Below are 18,989 nucleotides of genomic sequence, written 5' to 3' on the forward strand. Positions count from 1 at the left end.
TTTCTTTTATGGAGAGAGAAGTTGAGCATTTCTTCATGTGTCTATTGGCCATTCTTATTTTTTCTTCAGAGAAGTCTCTCTTTAAGTGATTATTATTATTAATTGGCTATTTATTTGAGGACTTCTCATTAATATACTAGAATTTGTGAAATATAGACTGAACAGTTTTTTGTTTGTTTGTTTTTTTGTTGGTTGTGGGGCTTGAGCTTTGGGCCTGGGCGCTGTCCCTCAGCTCTTCAGATCAAGGCAAGCGCTCTACCTCTTGAACCACAGTGCCACTTCTGGTTTTCTGAGTGGTATATTGGAGATAAGAGCCTCTTGGCCTTTCCTGTCCCGGGCTGGCTTTGAACAGCAATCCTCAGATCTCGGACTCCTGAGTAGCTAGGATTACAGGCATAAGCCACCAACGCCCAGCGGACTGAACAGTTTTTATAGACAAATCTAATGAAGTTAAAGCTTATGTCACTAAAATAGTTTCAAATTACTGAGTTTCATTTTAAGACAGTGTGATTAAAAATAAACAAAATGGGAGAAAACATTCAGAGTAAACAGAAGAAAATTATGAAGACAGATGAAGTCTAGTGTGGTGATCTACAGCTGATTTCCACCTCACGAAGAGGATCTTTAGGTCCAAGCCAGCCTGGGCTACATAGCAAGTTCCAGGCCAACTTTAGTTACATAGCCAGACCCTTTCCACATGAAACCAAACAAAACAAGCCAAAACAAAATACAGAAAGAAGAACATCAGTTGACTAAAACCTGATTCTCTGAGATCAATAAAATTGATGAATCTCTAACTGCTAGACTGATAGAAAAGTTAATGCACACATCATCAACATCAATAATAAAATGAGGGGGGATCACTAGAGATCCTATTAACTATTAAAAGAATTATGAGGAGTTATCAAGAATTAGATAAACACAAAATTAATGATTTGGTAATGTGACTGTATCACAGTTAACAATCTACATGAAGCAATTGTTAGTCTACTTAGAGTTTGATGTTGAAAGTAGACTCATAACCTAGGACATACTATATATTAAGTCCTTAAATTATGTTCTGTTCAACACATTCCCATAGGTAGCTACCAAAACACTTTACATTACCTGAGATTTGGAGAGACTGTGTTAGCTTCTCTCTAGGGAACCAAAAGACATAAAAAGGGATCCATACTGTGTCTGAAATAAGTAATAAATGTTAAGTAATGATGGTTTTAATAATTATTCTTTATGCTAAAAAATGAGAGTAATTCATTACAGAGGTCCAAGTTGATTTGATGAAAACATTGATCCCATAGTTCAACATTTTATGCTACAGTTACTGAAGCTTGCAATTTCTGATATAAATAATCAGACTAAATGATTTTAGGAAGATAATGATGTCCAACCCTCCATAATTGTGTAAGACACTTTAAATATGAGATGCAAGCTGGAATCAACAATATCAAAAGCTGAATTTGTATTTTGGAAACTTTAACTGTGCTGTCAACTTTGGAAAAAGTATCCCAGTTTACCATGTTGAGTTCAAATTGTCCAGAAATTAGCCGGGCGCTGGTGGCTCACGCCTGTAATCCTAGCTACTCAGGAGGCTGAGATCTGAGGATCGCGGTTCAAAGCCAGCCCGGGCAAGACAGACCGTGAGACTCTTATCTCCAATAAACCACCAGAAAACCGGAAGTGGTGCTGTAGCTCAAGTGGTAGAGCGCTCGCCTTGAGCTGAAGAGCTGAGGGACAACGCCCAGGCCCAGAGTTCAAGCCCCACGACCGACAAAAAAAAAAAAAAAAATTGTCCAGAAATTAAATGCCATATTGTTTTAGAAACATTAAAGTTATTTTTTTCCATTTTTACAGGGGTAAAAGCACAGTATTAAATATGTAAGGTCTTATCTATGTGGGTTTGATTACAGAAACTAATAAAGTATTCTTTAATGAGAAAAAAAGCTGAATTTATAGAAGGTAATCTTTTAGGTTAATATACACTAATTTAGAATACTTGAATTGCAGGCAAACTGATTTTTACCATAAGCCAAGGAGGGAACAAATACGGAAACCATATTCCTGTTCTTAAGCTTGGTTCTCATGATAACATTTTGGATGAACTAAAAGCATGATGACACTCTACAAGCCAACTGTGTTTTAAAGACATTAACATTTTTCACTCAGAAATTCTAAGAACCTGCTTCAGCTGATGGTGAGGAGGTCCTTTCATACTCAGGATGGGTTCTCTGAAATGAAACAAATCATGTTAGTGTCACACATCTATCTGCTATCTGTATTAGCTGATGAGTCATTTTTCTAAGGAAATATGGAATTTTCCAACAAAGTGAATTTGGGCATATTAATTCAAACATACTATTCAGAGGTTCCAGATTGCCAACATACTTTTGAAAGTTCCGGTGTCCTAATGGTAACAGTTGCACTTAGAGAAAAGAGAACAGTTCCTAGATCTTTTTTTCCTGCAATTCTCTGGTTTGAGCTATAGTTCAGTTTATATATATATGTGTGTGTGTGTGTACATACACACACACATATATAAACACATATATAATGAACAATATAAAAGGAAACTTATTCTCTAAATAATTTTAACATATACTATATATATGCACAATATAAAAGGAAAATTGTTCTCTAAATAATTTTTGCACATTTAAAATTTATTAAACTTCAGAATTTCAGATTAATGCCATCTATTTTATTAAAAATCTGTGTTTACTAATTAGGTTAAATGTTTGCGGTTTTTGATCCATTTTTTTCTTCCTGACTCTTCTTTTGAGACATCTACTGGCAATAGCTAGTATTACAGTGCTCCATAATTCTCCCTGAACTGCCTTCTTCAATCCTCCAATTCTTTTCCAGATGATGTCAATTCCATTCAATCTCAGCCAGTGTCCTGACTAAAGAAGAGGTATTATAATGTAAGACCCAATCTTGGAAGAGAAAACTAGAACTCCAGAAGCTAAGGAATTATACAGTCAGAATTGTGCATGGATTTTCTTTTTTCTTTTTTTTTTTTTAGTAAGTTTTTTATTGTGAAAATACCGTAAAGAGGGGTTACAATCACATGAGCAAGGTAATGAGTACATTTCTTATCAAGCATTGCTGCCTCCTCCATTTTCTATCATATTTTATATTAAGAGCTAGAAAGCTTTTTTTTTCCTGAAAGCTCTGAAGTGTTGTGTGTAACATTTACTATTGAGGACTGTCCTGTCCTCCAGTCTCCTAATAACAGCATATTATTTCAGTAGTATCTACAATTTGATAGTTATATAATAAAAAATACATTGAAGTAAAGCAGCACAAGGTTAGGATCTTCGTCGACATCTAAACATGAATGAACTGTATCTAGATCTCTTCACACATGAGGTCTCTGCTATGAGACAGAATGTATGATTAAACTTTTTTCAAATATGTATATATATATTAGGAATCTATCCACTGTCCTATCAATTTCAGATACTTGTTGCCAATTTTCAGATTTATAGGTTGGAGGTGGGTTTTGAAATTGCTTTGTATTTCGATTTAACAGCAAGGGTAGCAGCACGTTAAAAAAATATATATGTATATATATATATATATATATATATATATATATATATATATTGCCTTCGTCTCCTTGCAGACTATTTATAAAGCTAATTTGTCTCCCGGGACTTTTTTTTTTCTCTTACTTTTCTTTTAAATGTCAGCTCTAGGCTTCTCAGCCCTTCAAACCCCTGCATTGATCCCAAACAAAATCTCAGCCAGAAGAAACAGCAGTGCTGGACAGCGATGCTTCCTAGGAGATAGTTCTTCCAGGCAGAATACAAGCTATCTCCCCTTCTGGCTGGAGACTGATTCCTTGTCCTCCTCCCTGCAGACACACACACACACACACACACACACACACACACACACACACACACACACACACACACACACACACACACACACACACACACACACCACCGGGGAGTCCGCACTGACTGTACTGCATGCCTACTTCCCTGAAGAACCTAGCTAAACCACCTTATTAGTATTCTTGCCTCCACCGTGTCTCATGGCTTCAGAGGGCTGCACAAAACGCAGTAGCACAGGGACAGACACCGCTCTGGCTATCCTCCCGATGCAGGGCTGCCGAGCGATGGGGGAGGGGGTTGCAGCACATCAAGATTAATAACCTTGCCACAATCCGGGGCACCCTGCAAGCAGATACCTCTGTTGATTGACCCACTCCAGGCTTGATGAATCTGACTGGAAGACAGGGAACCAGAATCGATCTAGTTCCCAGGGTGGGGTGCGTGTGTGTGTGTGTGTGTGTGTGTGTGTGTGTGTGTGTGTGTGTGTGTGCGCGCGCGCGTTGGGGGAGCCCGGGAAGTGTTCCTGATTTTGGATGTTCTTTTGATCCTTCACAGACCTGGGAAGGTAACAGCGAGCCGTACCATCTGCAGCACACAGCAGCTCCTGGAGGTTACTACTGACAGTTTGCATTACACTGGCTACTGTGAGTGGCTGTACTTCTGCGTGTGTTCCTGAGTGTGTGGGTGCCTGCTTTCCGCGAATGTCCGTGCTGTGTGCGGTGTGTGTGCGTTTGTGTGACAACCAACCACGCAGGTTTCTCTTACCGTAGGAGATCTGAACAGAGTGACCATAATTTCCTGGCTCTTGGGCTCTCCATCGGTAGCGCTCCCCCAACACCCCCTGCTCCTCAACCTTTCACTATCCCCTCCCTTCCCCACTCCCCCTTTTCCTTTTTGCCTTTGATGAGTTTTTGGCTTACTTTTTGACGAAGTCTCTTGGACACATTTTTTTTTTCCTGGTGCTGGAAGATCAGATCAATGGAACCTTTTGAGCACTGATTATTTTTCTCCTGTGTGACTTTTAAGAAGAAGGAGAAGAAGAAAGGAAGAAAATTAAATAGAGAATGGTTCACAGACCAGCTGGAGGATTTTAAATTCCCCTTGGTGAACTTTAAGGATCCATTAGGAAGGTAAGTCACGAGACTACTTAGCTCAGAGTCCTGGTTTCTTACAGCGTTTGTGCTGGGCTGTTTGTTTTCAGAAACCCATATGCAGTTAATAAGCGCAGTTCTAGAGATTGTCATTCTTACAGGGGCTCCGTGTGTGGCTTGTATGGCATGCTGGGGGTATTTTTACGGCAAGGAGATTATTTCCATTTGAATGATCACCTTCCCCACACTCTCACCGTTTTTTAGAAGTCTTTCATTTATCGGATATTTTGACAATGAATTCAGAATATTAAAAATATTGGAGAGAAAACAAAAACAGTCATACTCTTCCCCTTCCTTGAAATAAAATTGAAAGAAAGAAAGGGGGAAAAAAAAAAACAGCCCGAAGACCTACTGGCAGATGCTCTGAGACAGAGGTAAAAGTGACTAGGCTCAGAGCCTGGGTGGGGGTGTGGGGGTGGGGGCGGAGGTGGGGGTGGGTGCAGTAGGGGGTTAATCGGACTTTTGTGATAACTTAATAGTAGATTGCCAGCCACTGATGGCTCTTTTTTTTGTTGTTGTTCTTGGATAGTTATATCTGCTTTGGAGAGTCGTAAATGCGCGGAATACAGAAAAGCTGCTTCAACAGCTCTTAATTAGAGCAAATGAGAACAAAGTGGAAATGGTTTAGTATTTTGAACCTGACTTGTTTGCGCTGATTTCCTTGCTATGACATCTCATTAACCTTTCTGAATGCAGTGTCCTCTGATTAAGACCAGTGTCTGTCATTTTGGAACATCCTCTTACCCTGTGTGGTCCCTAGAGGAAGGAGTGTGGTTGCAAATTGCTCCTAATTGTCTATTCTTGGCTGTAACAGCAAGTAGCATTCAGGTGACTTTAGTCAAACGTCTTGGAGAATTCAGTACTTTCAGTGATTCCTAGTGTCTCATTCTCATTTTTCCTTTATTACTGCCCCCCCACCCCGTCTTTTCTTTCAAAGTGAAATGTGGACAGTATTTTACCATGTTTGAATTCAAGGTTATTTAATTAAAGCAAAATATTATTCTGTTGTGATAGCGTCTGTGTCTGGGTATCTGTATTTTGATCTCTGCATTGGTATCACTTAGCTTCTCTCAAGAAGTGAGAATAACTTGTAAATAGATGTCTAAAATGCCAAAATCCAAAGTGAAAGCAATAGGACCTCTTCCCTCTCTCTTACTCAATGCATAGGAATGCTTTAGCCTAAAAGGAACCTTGGTATTTCATGGACCATTAGCCAAACTCAGACCTCCACTGTGAGCTTATACACTGTACAGATGACAGGTATGTTAACTATGTGGAAGAGAACATACTCAGGCAGTTCCCTGCAAGGACTGTGTTCTAAATTTAGATAGAGGGAAGGTGCAAATTATAAACTGAGATTTATTCAGAGGTGATTGATTGACTCAAAGATTTATGAGAACATCTAAGTTGAGAAATGGCATCCATCATCCTTTAAACAGAGGTATTCTTTTTTATTCATTTTGTCTCCTCTAAAATAGAAATACCAAAAGAAAGCAAACACCAAGATGAGATATTATTTTGATATTACCTTGGGCTATCCTTTCTGCCTACCTAAATAATGATGGTTGCATAATGATACTGGAAAAACTGTTAAAAGATACCCTTTACCCCCATCTGGACCTGGTGCCTGGCACTCAATGCATTGCCTTGGTGAAAATATAATGTTATGGAAGAGCTCTCCAAAGTATGATGTAGAATATGTCTTTCTTGTGAAATATTTCTGAACGGAATATTTTCATCTGTTTACCCATAAATCCCAGCTATTTTTTTCATTATCAAGAGAGAAGTTTTCCTTCTTCCATTCTTTCTTTCTTTCTTTCTTTCTTTCTTTCTTTCTTTCTTTCTTTCTTTCTTTCTTTCTTTCTCTCTCTCTCTCTCTTTCTGTCTTTCTTTTCTCTCTCTCTCTCTCTCTCTTTATTTCTTTCCTTCCTTCTGTCTGTCTTTTCAGTTTTTAGATAGTGACTGAAGCATAGGGGAAAACAACAAGTCAAATTTCATTTTCCCTGTGGAGAAAACAACCTGAGCATCATGAAACCAGAAAATGAGAATAAATATGTAAGCACGATACAGAAAGTTTACCGCTCCGGCAGAGTGATGCTGGTATAAGTTTTGATGGGGCGTGGTAGCTTCTTCTCCTCCACTTTCTACAGAGATACATATATCATTATTTAGGACTGCTCTTTATTTACCTGAGCTATGGATAACCAACCCTAGGTACTAAGGACAGTAGTTTAGGCCATCTATTTTGTGTTAGAATTGTTTGGAATCCAGAGAAACCCTGTGGGAAAAAATGCCTTTCTGAGACTTGGAAAATTAGTACCTCTTTTCATTGAGGCGATCTAATTTTGACTGTTCCTTCCCCCATTCACATTCTTACCCAGTGTGAGTATAGTTAGACTGATTGTTGGTAAAAAAAAATTAATTGCATAGATGATACTCAACACTATCACACACAAGAAAAGGATAACATCTTGGCTTTTGTGTGTTTGAGATTTAATAATTGTAATGAGCGACTCTTCTACCAATAGCAACACTTTCATTATCACTTATTTTAGGCTAATAATAGATTTGGGGTGCAAGCCAAGTCTCAGAGTTTTCTGACTCCAGCTCATGTAACTTGCAAAGCATGTTCTTTGTATTTCAAAGGTTCCTGATGGTGTTGGTGCAACTTAACTTTGCAGCTTTCTTTTCAGTTCATGTTGGAGCAGAGGTAGACAGCTTTTGATCAGATCAGAACTGTCTCTAGATAATTTTTTTTTTGTCAGTCCAAGGGCTTGAACTTTGAACTCAGGGCCTGGGAACTGTCCCTGAGCCTCTTTGTGCTCAAGACTAGTGCTCTATCACTTGAGCCACAGGGCCACTTCTGGTTTTTGAGTGGTTTATTGGAGATAAGTGTCTCATGGGGACTTTTCTGCCTAAGCTGGCTTCAAACTGTGATCCTCAGATCACAGCTTCCTGAGTAGTTGGAGTTACAGGCATGAGCTACCACCACCTGGCCTCTAAATATTTTTTAAGCTTTATGATAGTGTTTTGAGGCTTAATGTGGTTCTTCTTGCTTCAGGGACTCAGGAAAGAAAGGCAGAAGAGTAATGAGGATGGATAGCGAACAACCATGTCAGTAGGGGTAACATGAAGAAACTGATGTTCTCCAAGAGGAAAAAGAAACAATACAGAGGGTTATATAGTTTTTTAAAGAGAGAATTGGCAAAAAATTGCTTTGAATTTATTGAGGAAATTCTAGGTCCTTCTCTATTTAGTTCTAGTCAGTTGGCAGGCCTTTCTCCTGGTATCTGTTCAAGTCAGCCAACCAGACCCAACATTCTCCCTTGTGTTTCTGGTTTTTAAGACCCAAGGCAGTTAACACATGAATAGCTCTTTCCCTCTGAACCAAACAAGACTGAAAGCTGGAGATCCTGCTTCTAAGAACCTTTCATGGAAGCTAGGCAGTGAGTCCACTAAGGTGAAGACAGAAAGGAGGTCTTAGTGCTCGGACTCCATAGCTATGTAACGACTAGATGTCTGACCTGGAGTTCTGAGTACAGCATCACTATAAAAACCTAGATCCCTGTGGACAATGATGAATTAGGGTGATGTGTGACTGGGCTAAGATGAATAGATAAAAAACATTGCCCTTCAGCAGAAAGTGCAGACTCGGGATGAAGGACATGTATTCTCTGGTAATAGATGCTCTATGTGGCCTTGGTGCTCTTTCCTATTAAAAACACAAACAAAAACACCTTCTTGGTTCACCCAAGAAATTACAAAAGAAAAGATAACTTAATGGTATGTGAGTAGGACAGTGGTATGGTGATTGACAGATCAACTCTCCTGCTTACCTGTATTGTGTTTGGAACCATTGGGTAATTACAGCTAGATGGGCTACTGGTGGAGGATGGGATTAAATAAGGAAAAGAAAAACTCGGAATTGTATATGGTAAGATGCCATTCCAGCATTGACAGTAGTGTTTACTGGTTAGAAGTGCTCCCCCACCCCCAAGTCTCAGAACCCTCACTTCTAATATAATTGTGTAATTAACATTTTCCAAGTGATATCCTTATAAAATGAGAGGGCGTTTAGGTTTATGTGGCTATGACTGTATATATGGATATATATATATATATATATAGCCAGTCCTGGGGCTTGAACTCAGGGCCTGGGTTCTGTTCCTGAACTTCTTTTGCTCAAGACTAACACTCTACCACTTGAGCCACAGCACCACCTCTGGCTTTTTCTGTTTATGTGGTACTGAGGAATTGAATCCAGGGCTCCATGCATGCTAGGCAAACACTTTACCACTAAGCCATATTCCCAGACCTAAAAAGATTCTTCTAATATGAGTTCATGTTAAATTGCTTAAAAAGTTCTAATCTCTTTTTCATAATAGATGGAAGGAAGGAAGGAAAGAAGGAAGGAAAGGAAGGAAGGAAAGAAGGAAGGAAGGAAGGAAGGAAGGAAGGAAGGAAGGAAGGAAGGAAGGAAGGAAGGAAGGAAAGAAAGGAAAGGAGAGAAGAGGAAAGGAGAGAGGGAGGAAGAAGAAAGTGAGGGAGGGAGGGACTCTGGGCATGGTGGTACATGTTCATAATTCCTACTTGGAAGGAAGAAGCAGAAGGCAAACCTACCATATGAGGCAAGCCTAGGCAAAGTTAGTCAGACTGTATCTCAAAGTAAACAGGCCTGGCTCTGGAAGCTACTTAGGAGACTGAGATCTGAGGATGAAGGTTCAAAACAACCAGGCCAGGAAAGTCTTTCAGATAATCAATTAAGCACCAAATAAGAGCCAGAAGTATAAATCTGGCTCAAGTTATAAGAGTGTTAGCCTTGAGCAAAAATAGCTCAGGCACAGTGCCCATGTCCTGAGCTCAAGACCCAGGACAAATCCCCCACAAAAACAAAAGACAAACAAAAAAATCAAATGAGGTCTGGGAACATGTCTCATGTGGTAGCATACTTGTAGGGTATTTGCAAAATTGTGAGTTCTATCCCTAATATTTCAAATGAAAGAAGGAAGAAAGGAAGAATTAAAGGAAGGATGAAAGGGAAGGAGGAAGAAAAGGACAAAAAGAAATAAAGGGAAAGGAAGAAGGGGAACAAGACAGGAAGAAAGAAGAGAGAAAGAAAAAGCAAGCAAAGAAGAGTCACTTCGCTGTAGAAATACACAGGCTTTTATAAAGCTTGGAGGTTCTACCAACTCTGGACCATGTGATTTATAAGAATTTGTTGGACTTGGAAATACTATAAATAGGATATTTACCTTAAGTGATTGTAATTAGTATCATGCTGACTTGCATTTGGGAGACAGACTATGATGGAAAAACTCAGAAGGAGAGGCAGCTACTTAGTAGGATTGGCTTTGGAATTAGAGAGCCTTAGGGTCCAGTTACCTCTTGGAGCTTCTTTAAACTGTAATGTAGGCATGATTAGTCATAAACTCTTCTGTGATAGACAGTAAAGATCATACATAACATTCCTGATTTAAAAAAAATCCTTGCTCTAAAATTTCTTTCACCCCTCCTAATCTGGTGTACCAATTGGAAAGATAGACTTAATTCAGTGTATTTATATCCTTCTGCATAATCTGAGAGCTAAGTAAAACTGGAGAGATACAGATGGGCAAAAGTTATATTTCTATAAGTTAACTCATTTCATGTACCATGGTTTTATTTCAGAGCAGCTTCTGCAACCTCTCCAGATGTCGCTGCACATGCTCACAGCTTTCAAAATGATACTGCATATAAGTAAGGAGAATCACATGTACCCATCCATATGTGGCTTCATAAACAATTCAGATGTCAGCAAGTGAGGTTAACATTGGTCTTTATTGAGCATCACCTCTTGTTTCCAGACAATGAAGAGATGCGTATTTATTAAAAAACTACCCAGTGCTGATACTATGTTCAGTGCAGGGAGAAGTATAGAAAAGAATCTTTCTGCTCAGGTCTTTCTCTTGTAACTCCTTCATTGGACTGGACACCTTGCAGTCTTCAGAGCTGCCTAGAATTCTGGCTTGATAGTTCAATGGAATTAAAATTCCTCGGTCAGTATTTAACCCATGTGGAGCTTTGTCATTAGGTGTGACCTTTGTTTAGTTGAATAACATATTGCAAAAGATGTAAAAAGTCTTGTTCCTATTAAGGTAGCTGGACTGAGCTGTCTGTCAGTGACGAAGCCAATTCGGCTTTGCTAACTCTGCAGGACCAGTACCACTTGACCCAGGTATTTCTATTCTGCAAAGTCAGCCTTTCCCTGTGCATGAAGGGAGCAGGGTTTTGTCCTTCAGATTGCCAGCTCTTCCTAATGCTATAGAGAATTGTTGAAGTGTACTTTGTTGTTTCTTTCCTGGAAAGTGAGACCCGATCCTTGCACTCTGCATTTCAAACCTCATTCTATAAAATATAATTCTAGGCCAGCAGCACAGGGGACCCATCTAAAAAAAAATGTTAAATATCACAATTTGTGTTTGGAGCCCTGCACCAATTTACATTCTTTAAATAATACAAGGCAGATTCTATGAACCACATATTCAAATGATCAGGAAATGTATTCTGAATTCCAGGCACTGTGCTAGGTAACTTTAGATTATTAATTTATACTTCTCAAAAAGTTGATAAGGTGTCATTCTTAATCCTATAGTCTTCTGTGACCGACTAGACATAAAAAGATGTGTGTCTTTGTCCCCAAGTCACGCCAAAGCTTGTGTCTATTCTTCTGGACTATGATTTCTATGTTTTAGGTGTCAACACATTGCATTAGAATATAGACATTTTTGAGCAAGTCTTCTCTAAATTCAAGTCAAATAATGCTGTTCCAATACTGTTTGCTCTATCAGTGAAATGCACAGTATTTCTCTATCTCTGACTCTATCACCTCTATCTCTGTCTCCATCTCTATCTCTGTGGAACTTCTGAAGAAGAAGAAAAAAACTACTGTCCATTATATTTTTTTCAGGAACCATGTTTATATTTGACTTTTGATAAGGATATTTCATTTCTTAACCAATCTTTGCTAATTCTTTTTTACCTCAAACAATTTTCCGGGACACCTCATATCTTAATTATTGTTGAAAAGAACATGGAAACAAAAATACAAAGACTCAGCTCTCTCGTGACCTCTCTAAGTCTTTCTGACCTGAGCATGTCACTTTCTTGTCTTTCTTGTCTTTGGGAGGGGCACTAGTGCCTTTGAGGAGGACAGTTGCACAAAAATAAATTTGGAATTCCATGGATCGGTACTGTTTTTCTGGACTTCGGGTTTGGGTCTACGGTAAGAATCCAGGACATGGAGAGGAAATACTTTTTATAGATAGTCAATCCTAAGGCTGCATATCATGTATCTTGAAGAGAAACCCCTCAGTCACAGATAGTGGCTTGGTCACTGCTATCGCTGTATGTGGGCAGTGAACAGTCACCTGGTCAGGTTTCTCCTAGCATTATTCTTGACCCTCTTTCTTTGATGAGAACTGACATATGGATTTGGAATTGGAAAATAAAAATAAAAAAGAAACAGGGTTGAGGGACTAATTTATTTTACTATATGACCCTGGTAATGGTTTCGAAAGAACCATGTTTCTGACTCATTTCTTTCACCTCCTATATTAATTATTGATTAAAGCAGCCAAAATCTGAGGAAATCTTTCTCTTCTTCTGTTGTCTTTCCTGTAGTGTTTCTCCCCACCCACTTCCACCACACACACAAGGTAGAGGCCAAAGAATATGTAGAATTTTCAAATAAGGCAATGGGTTGACTATGAGTGACCCTTAGGAAAGGATTCTCTCACCCGCTCGTTGCTAAGACGTTGGACACTTTCAAAACTCTTAGCCCAGCTTCAATTTTTCAGCTTCTGCTCCAGCCCTACTTTCTTCTTTGGGTTATATCGTTGAATGCTCTCAAATCTGCCTCATTAGCTCCAGTGTCAGATCTGTTTACTAGGTTTTAAGAAAACTAGAACTACAGATTAGAGCTATTGATTCTGCTAGTCCTACTCCTGTAAATACTGACTGCTCAACTTCTTCCTGGACATGAGGATCAGACACTTTTATTTATTTTTTTGGTACAGTGAGCTCCAAGGTGGTCTGAAAATATTAGCTCTACATTTGACAACTCTCTTAGTTCTTTCTCATTGGATAGAAGCAGCTTAAAAAAAGATGCAATCATGTTTCAATTTGCCAAATAAAAATTGCATTTGCTATGTGTTTAGAATATTACTAAAAAGTTTCATATTTCCTCCTGGAATTTTTTTTTTCTGTTGGTCGTGGGGCTTGATCTCTGTCTGGGTCTGGACTCTGTCTCTCAGCTCTTCAGCTCAAGAATAGCACTCTACCACTGAGCCACAATGCCACTTCTGATTTTCTGAGTGGCTTATTGGAGATAAGAGTCTCATGGACTTTCCTGTCTAGGCTGGCTTGGAATAGTGATCCTCAGATCTCAGCCTCCTGAGTAGCTAGGATTATAGGCGTGAGCCACTAGCACCTGACTATCTCCTGGAAAATTTTTTGAATTAGATATTACTAAAAACAGTAAAGATGGAAAATTAGAAACTCATAGATGATTAACTAATGGCTAGGAACTTATAGCATATTTCTGGATCAAACACCTGTATTTGGGAATATCACAAAATATTCTCTTCCAAATCATTTATAAATATTCAGTACCTTCTTTCCCAAGGGATTACATTGAGTTTTGTATTTGGGTATGTAAGAAAAAATGTAAACTTTACATTTCTATGCAAATGATATTTTTGTTATGTTCTACCCTGAAATTATTTATGGGCGATACCTCATATATTTATGTAGCCAAGTATTACAAATAGCTGATTAAGGAGCAATCATTTCTCCATTTTAAAGCAGAAATATTGTGGATGTTTATGAGATAGAGTTTTAGAAACAGATGTGTGCAGAAGCCTGATTTGTGTTTCTGGTGAAATACAGTAGAATCTGACTAAATTACACTAATGAGCTGGAGACCCATTATGAATGATCATCCTTGCTCAATTAGTGAAGGGGCAATATACAGAAAAGATGAGGAGGCAGTTCAACTACTATAGAAGGGAAACAAAGACAGGTGCAGGTAGCTCATGCCTGTAAACTTAGCTATTTAGTATGTGAGACCTGAAGGTCACAGTTCAAAGTCAGCCAGGTCAGGAAAGTCCAGGGACTCTTAGATCCAATTAACCACCAAAAAGCTGAAAGTGTACCTGTGGTTCCACTTGAGCCACAGCTTGAGCACAGCCATAGCTTGAGCACAAAACCTCAGAGACAGTGACTTGGCATATTCCACGCACACAAATGGGAAAACAAATTTCAAGTAAACCTGCAAGATGATAACATCACACACAGACATAAACATGCATGTACATACATATTCACATAACACTCTATGATAAGTAAAGTAAATTCATTACCAAAAATAGACTGATACACTAATATTTGCATGATACATACATGTATGTCTGAATAGACATACATATAGATATAGATAGCTTGTGTAGTATCTTCTTCAAGAAAGAGTAATATTTTTTTTTTATTTTAAGCAAGCTAATTTATGTTTTTGCTGACTCAGAATTTTGTGTGAATGTTGAATAGGGCTGTATACTAGATTATGTTGCTACATTTCGTTAAATTTTATTATATGCTCTGTGGGTTATACCACTATCATGAAAAAAATCAATAGTTATTGTCACATTCTGGTTTTGTCAGCTGCAGACCTTTACCTATTGAGTTACTCTTAGAAATTATTCTTTAGATATGTCCGGGAAAACATATCTTGGTTTTACAAATTTGTGGAATAAGCTTAGCTTAGTAACAGCAATAAAGGTCAACTTGTCTACCACTTTCTAGGAGATTCTAAAACCTCATGTTTGGGCATTTACCCTAATGATCACAAACAAGACCATACTAAAGCTACCAGCACAACTATGTTTATTGCAGCATTACTTACCATAGCTAAGATATGGAACCAGCCCAGATACCCCTCAGTAGATGAATGGATCAAGAAAATGTGGTATATCTACACAATGGAATTCTATGCCTCCATCACAAAGAATGACATTGCCACATTGGTTAAGAAATGTAAAGACTTGGAAAAAATTATTTTTAAGTAAGCCAGGCCCAAAGAAACATATGTCCCATGGTTTCCCTTATTTGCAATAACTAGTATATGACTGAGTCAAGCAGAAAAGCTCAGATAAGATGATATTAAGTGAAATGAACCCCAAGATAAGGACATAAGCGTTTTTTCTTTCCTGCTATTGTTTCTAATGTATTTATAAGGTACCCCATGATTTTTTTGTTGCTCTGTATGTCCCTCCCCGACGGTATAACCCCTGTTTTCACTGTATTTGATGTTGGTATAATTTGGGGAAGGGAGGGGGAAAAACAAATTGTTTAAATAAGGATACAGGTTCACCTATTGCAACAATGAGATGTACAAGACGCTATGTCACAAAACGAACTTTACAATTTAAGTGAGGGTTGTGGAGTGTAGTTGTGGAGATGGGAGGGAAGGGATGGTAGGGGAAAAACAAAGGAGGCAACAATGCTTGATAAGAAATGTACTCATTACCTTGCTCATGTAATTGTAACCCCTCTGTACAGTATTTTCATAATAAAAACTTATTAAAAAATAAAATCTCATGGTTATTTTAGGACTAAAAGATTGATATGCTTTTCACATAATTAAATATAGATTATTTTATAGGATTAAAAAGAGCCCTTCAAAACAGTAGAGTTTGTAATTGGAAAGCAAACAATTATCTTCTATGATTTTTAAAATATTTATCTGCCAATGATAAGGATACACATAAATCTTACACAATTATTTATGTAACCATATTCTGGCAATGCTATTCTTTTATCTAATTTACAGGTGAGGAGACTGAGATTTAGAGAGGTTAATTGCCCCTCTTATACACACACATACACACACACACACACACACACACACACACAGAGCTAGAACCCATTAGAGCTAGAATTTGAGATCTCTTTGCAAGATTCATACAGTTTACCAGACATAGGGTCACATGCATACTTCATTCAGTGTCTGAAATAGGACAGATTTACTAGACATATTGAAGAAATGAGGAAGGAAATGAATTGTTAATATCAAAATAAATTAGAAAATTAAACATTAAGAGCTATGCTATCTGAATGAAATTTTTCAAGCTATTTGGGTGAACTCTTGCTTCATATCTCACAAGGCTACGACTCCCTTTAAAAAGTGCCATGTGCCATGCTATTGCATCGTTAAGCCTCAGGTCCAATAACATCTCTAGCACAAAAGGGAAAACTCAGGGGATTTATTTTTGCTGCTAAAATAAAATAGAATGAATGGAGATGACCTTAACAAATAAATAGACATGAAGACAAAATATATTCTAGAGTGTGAGAGTTAGAATAGTTAGTAAAGTGGCAGAGATGTGGGCTATGAAGAAGCTTGAAATTGCATGGAGATATGAACTCTGACCATTTACTTTTGCCCCTGAAACCTTATTGAATTCTTCCTGCAGAGAACAATTCCTGGACTGTGTTTGCACATAATTGTTAATAAGAAGGAAGGTGATAAATACTGGGAAGAAATACTTCAAAAATCAAATAACAGTAAGATTTCAGAGAGCCTATGCTATATTCCTAATTAGTTTGAGTCTTCTTTTGCCAGCAGAGATTGACTTATGAATGCTCTTAGTGCATTTTCAGAGGTGAATTGACTCAGGATGCAGTAATAAGGTAAGGGGGTTAGTGTTTATTGTTAGGTTCTAAAAAAATTGTATCTCTTACACCATCCTTTTTTAGATGGTCAAGTGGAGTTCGTAGTTTCTGTTACATTACATTTAGTAGCAGGATCTTTTGCATGCAAACACCGAAAGGGATTGGATATTTTAGAGATGAACTGAAAATATTTGCAGATGGCCTAGTTCCTTTCATCTGTCCACAGATCAGAGTTATTGGATTATCAAATTGAAACCCATTATAATAAAAAGTGAATAGTGAACCGTTTTGGTTTTTGTGTTTTTTTAAAATGCTGGATGCTGAAACCTCAATTCAAAAGCCTGGAGGTACTAGGTTGATGGGGTCTTGGAGAAGGAGCAGTGTTCCATTCAGCATTGGGAAAAACATTGTAATACTGCTTGTCATTTGAAGCTGTGCTGTAATCTACAAAGCAAGATGATTTGGAGAAGTGGGATCTCATAACCTGAATTCAATGAGCTCAGCTGCAAAAGCAAAAGTTTGTGTTGTAAAGTAGGCTATGATGATTATAGCTACATCTATGATTTCTGCAAAAACCATCAGGGTAGTCGAGGCTAGTGAATCCCTTCTGTAAAGGATTCTCTGCCTTTTTCTTTTTTCAAACCAAACTCACAGATGTTCTCACCATGATGGGACTTTGACAAGCTGAGAATTTCCTTTTTTCAGTTTTCTCCATGAGTAGATTTACCTCTTTGTAAATAAGATCTGACAGTATGATCTTCAAATTAGTTGCATATGAGTGAAAAAAAATAATGAGAATGCAGGTAATCCAGTGGAATGAGGGCTCTTTAAAAAGCAGGTAGTACTAATAAAATCATTTTGAACCTTTTTGGTCTCCTTCCCGGGCACAGGCTAGCATGGACTATGAAGGGCTCAAAATAAACAATGGGCTTCTCACTTCTCAAGCAACATTTTTTTCCCTTTACTCCTCTTTAGTTTTCTAGCAATTCCACTTTTGTCCTGAATTGTATCAAAACAATATGGAATCTTGAGAAGCTGAATAAATGATAATAACATAGGTATGAACATGACCTAATTTTTTCCTAGCATCTTATGTTTTATAGAGTAGATCTTATAGGATTCTCCTGAAATGCATCTGATATGGTTTTAAAAGCAAGTTTATTCAGGGAAGAAACCATCCCTAGGTCTTACATATTGTTGTGGAATGTCCAATTTTGTTTGTCTTTACAGACATAGGTAAAAAACAGTATTCAGAGAACTCAGTCTTGTGTTAGACAATCTTATTAAATTTGATTTGATTCAGTGTTTTCCAATTTTATTCAACAACAGACCATTATTTTTATGGAACATCGGTTAACCTTTAGCAAATTAATAGTGCCCTATGGAACACATTTGGGAAACAATGACCTACATAATAATTGTACTACGAATGGAAATATGCTTATTGACAAAAAGCACATAACACTAACTGGATATTATTTAATGATGTAAGTTCCCAAGAAATGTAATATTTAGGTTTTATTCATCTTAAGCAATATATATGAAGCCCAGAGCTGAAACAATCAGCTCTTAGAAGATATGTCAATACTAACTACTATTAGAACATAAATTTACATTCAGAAACCATTGTCTTGTTATGTTGGAATAGATCAGCTAGTTCTAGATGGTGATAGAATCCTAGACTTTCTGGGCTCTTATCACTTTTGTCCAATATAAGAATTTTGCACTCCACTATAAGTTTGCTTTCCATAGTAACAGTAGTCATATCTCTATGAACCATAACTGTAATGATGATGCACTATGAATTGAAAGTTGTTTTGTATGTAGAACAAAAGAGTACGCAGTAATATCTCCTTAGCATTACAACATGATCTGTGGCCCAGTAACCTTTTTCTTCCATTTTAGTGATGGTAATTACAGTAAAGGGCAGCACCAATATATAGGCCTAAGTAAAAATTCACGATCATGGATCTGGTGGGCTTTCATTTTTCCATTCAGTCTCTCAGATGCTGGAGGCTCCCCTGACAGACCAGGCCAGCCTCTGCATAGCTCAGAAGGACTGGGAGGATCCAGTGAGTTATAAAGTGCAGGAAAACCGTGAAATGCATTCAGATATTTGCTTCTTTCCCTAACACCTCAGCCTGCAAACAAAACAAAACAAAACAAAAAAGAGCAGGCAAGAATAGAAAGAGTATTCTTAGCTGAGCCAGCATGATATGAATGCGGCATTACCAGCTGCTCGCTGAGCCACAGCTGAGCAGATCTGCAGGCTTCCAGCTGCCCCACCTCCTTCTCT

At 38.0% G+C, this 18,989-nt stretch overlaps 1 protein-coding gene across 5 annotated transcripts in view; it reads left to right on the top strand.

Moving 5' to 3' along the window:
* Positions 1-4,578: 4,578 nt before the first annotated feature.
* Positions 4,579-18,989, top strand: part of Lrrc4c (leucine rich repeat containing 4C) — a 1,099,028-nt gene continuing 1,084,617 nt past the window's right edge. For 4 of the 5 annotated variants that reach the window (XM_070032555.1, XM_070032559.1, XM_070032558.1 and 1 more), the window contains exon 1: positions 4,579-4,969. The gene's annotated coding sequence lies outside the window, so the exon portion shown is untranslated. Of the gene's footprint in view, positions 4,970-5,301; positions 5,365-18,989 lie in introns of those variants that run through there. The other variant, XM_070032557.1, reaches the window with a different exon arrangement.

Source organism: Dipodomys merriami, unplaced genomic scaffold (assembly GCF_024711535.1).
Source record: "Dipodomys merriami isolate MVZ:Mamm:240054 unplaced genomic scaffold, mDipMer1.0.p SCAF_21, whole genome shotgun sequence".
Classification (NCBI taxonomy): domain Eukaryota; kingdom Metazoa; phylum Chordata; class Mammalia; order Rodentia; family Heteromyidae; genus Dipodomys; species Dipodomys merriami.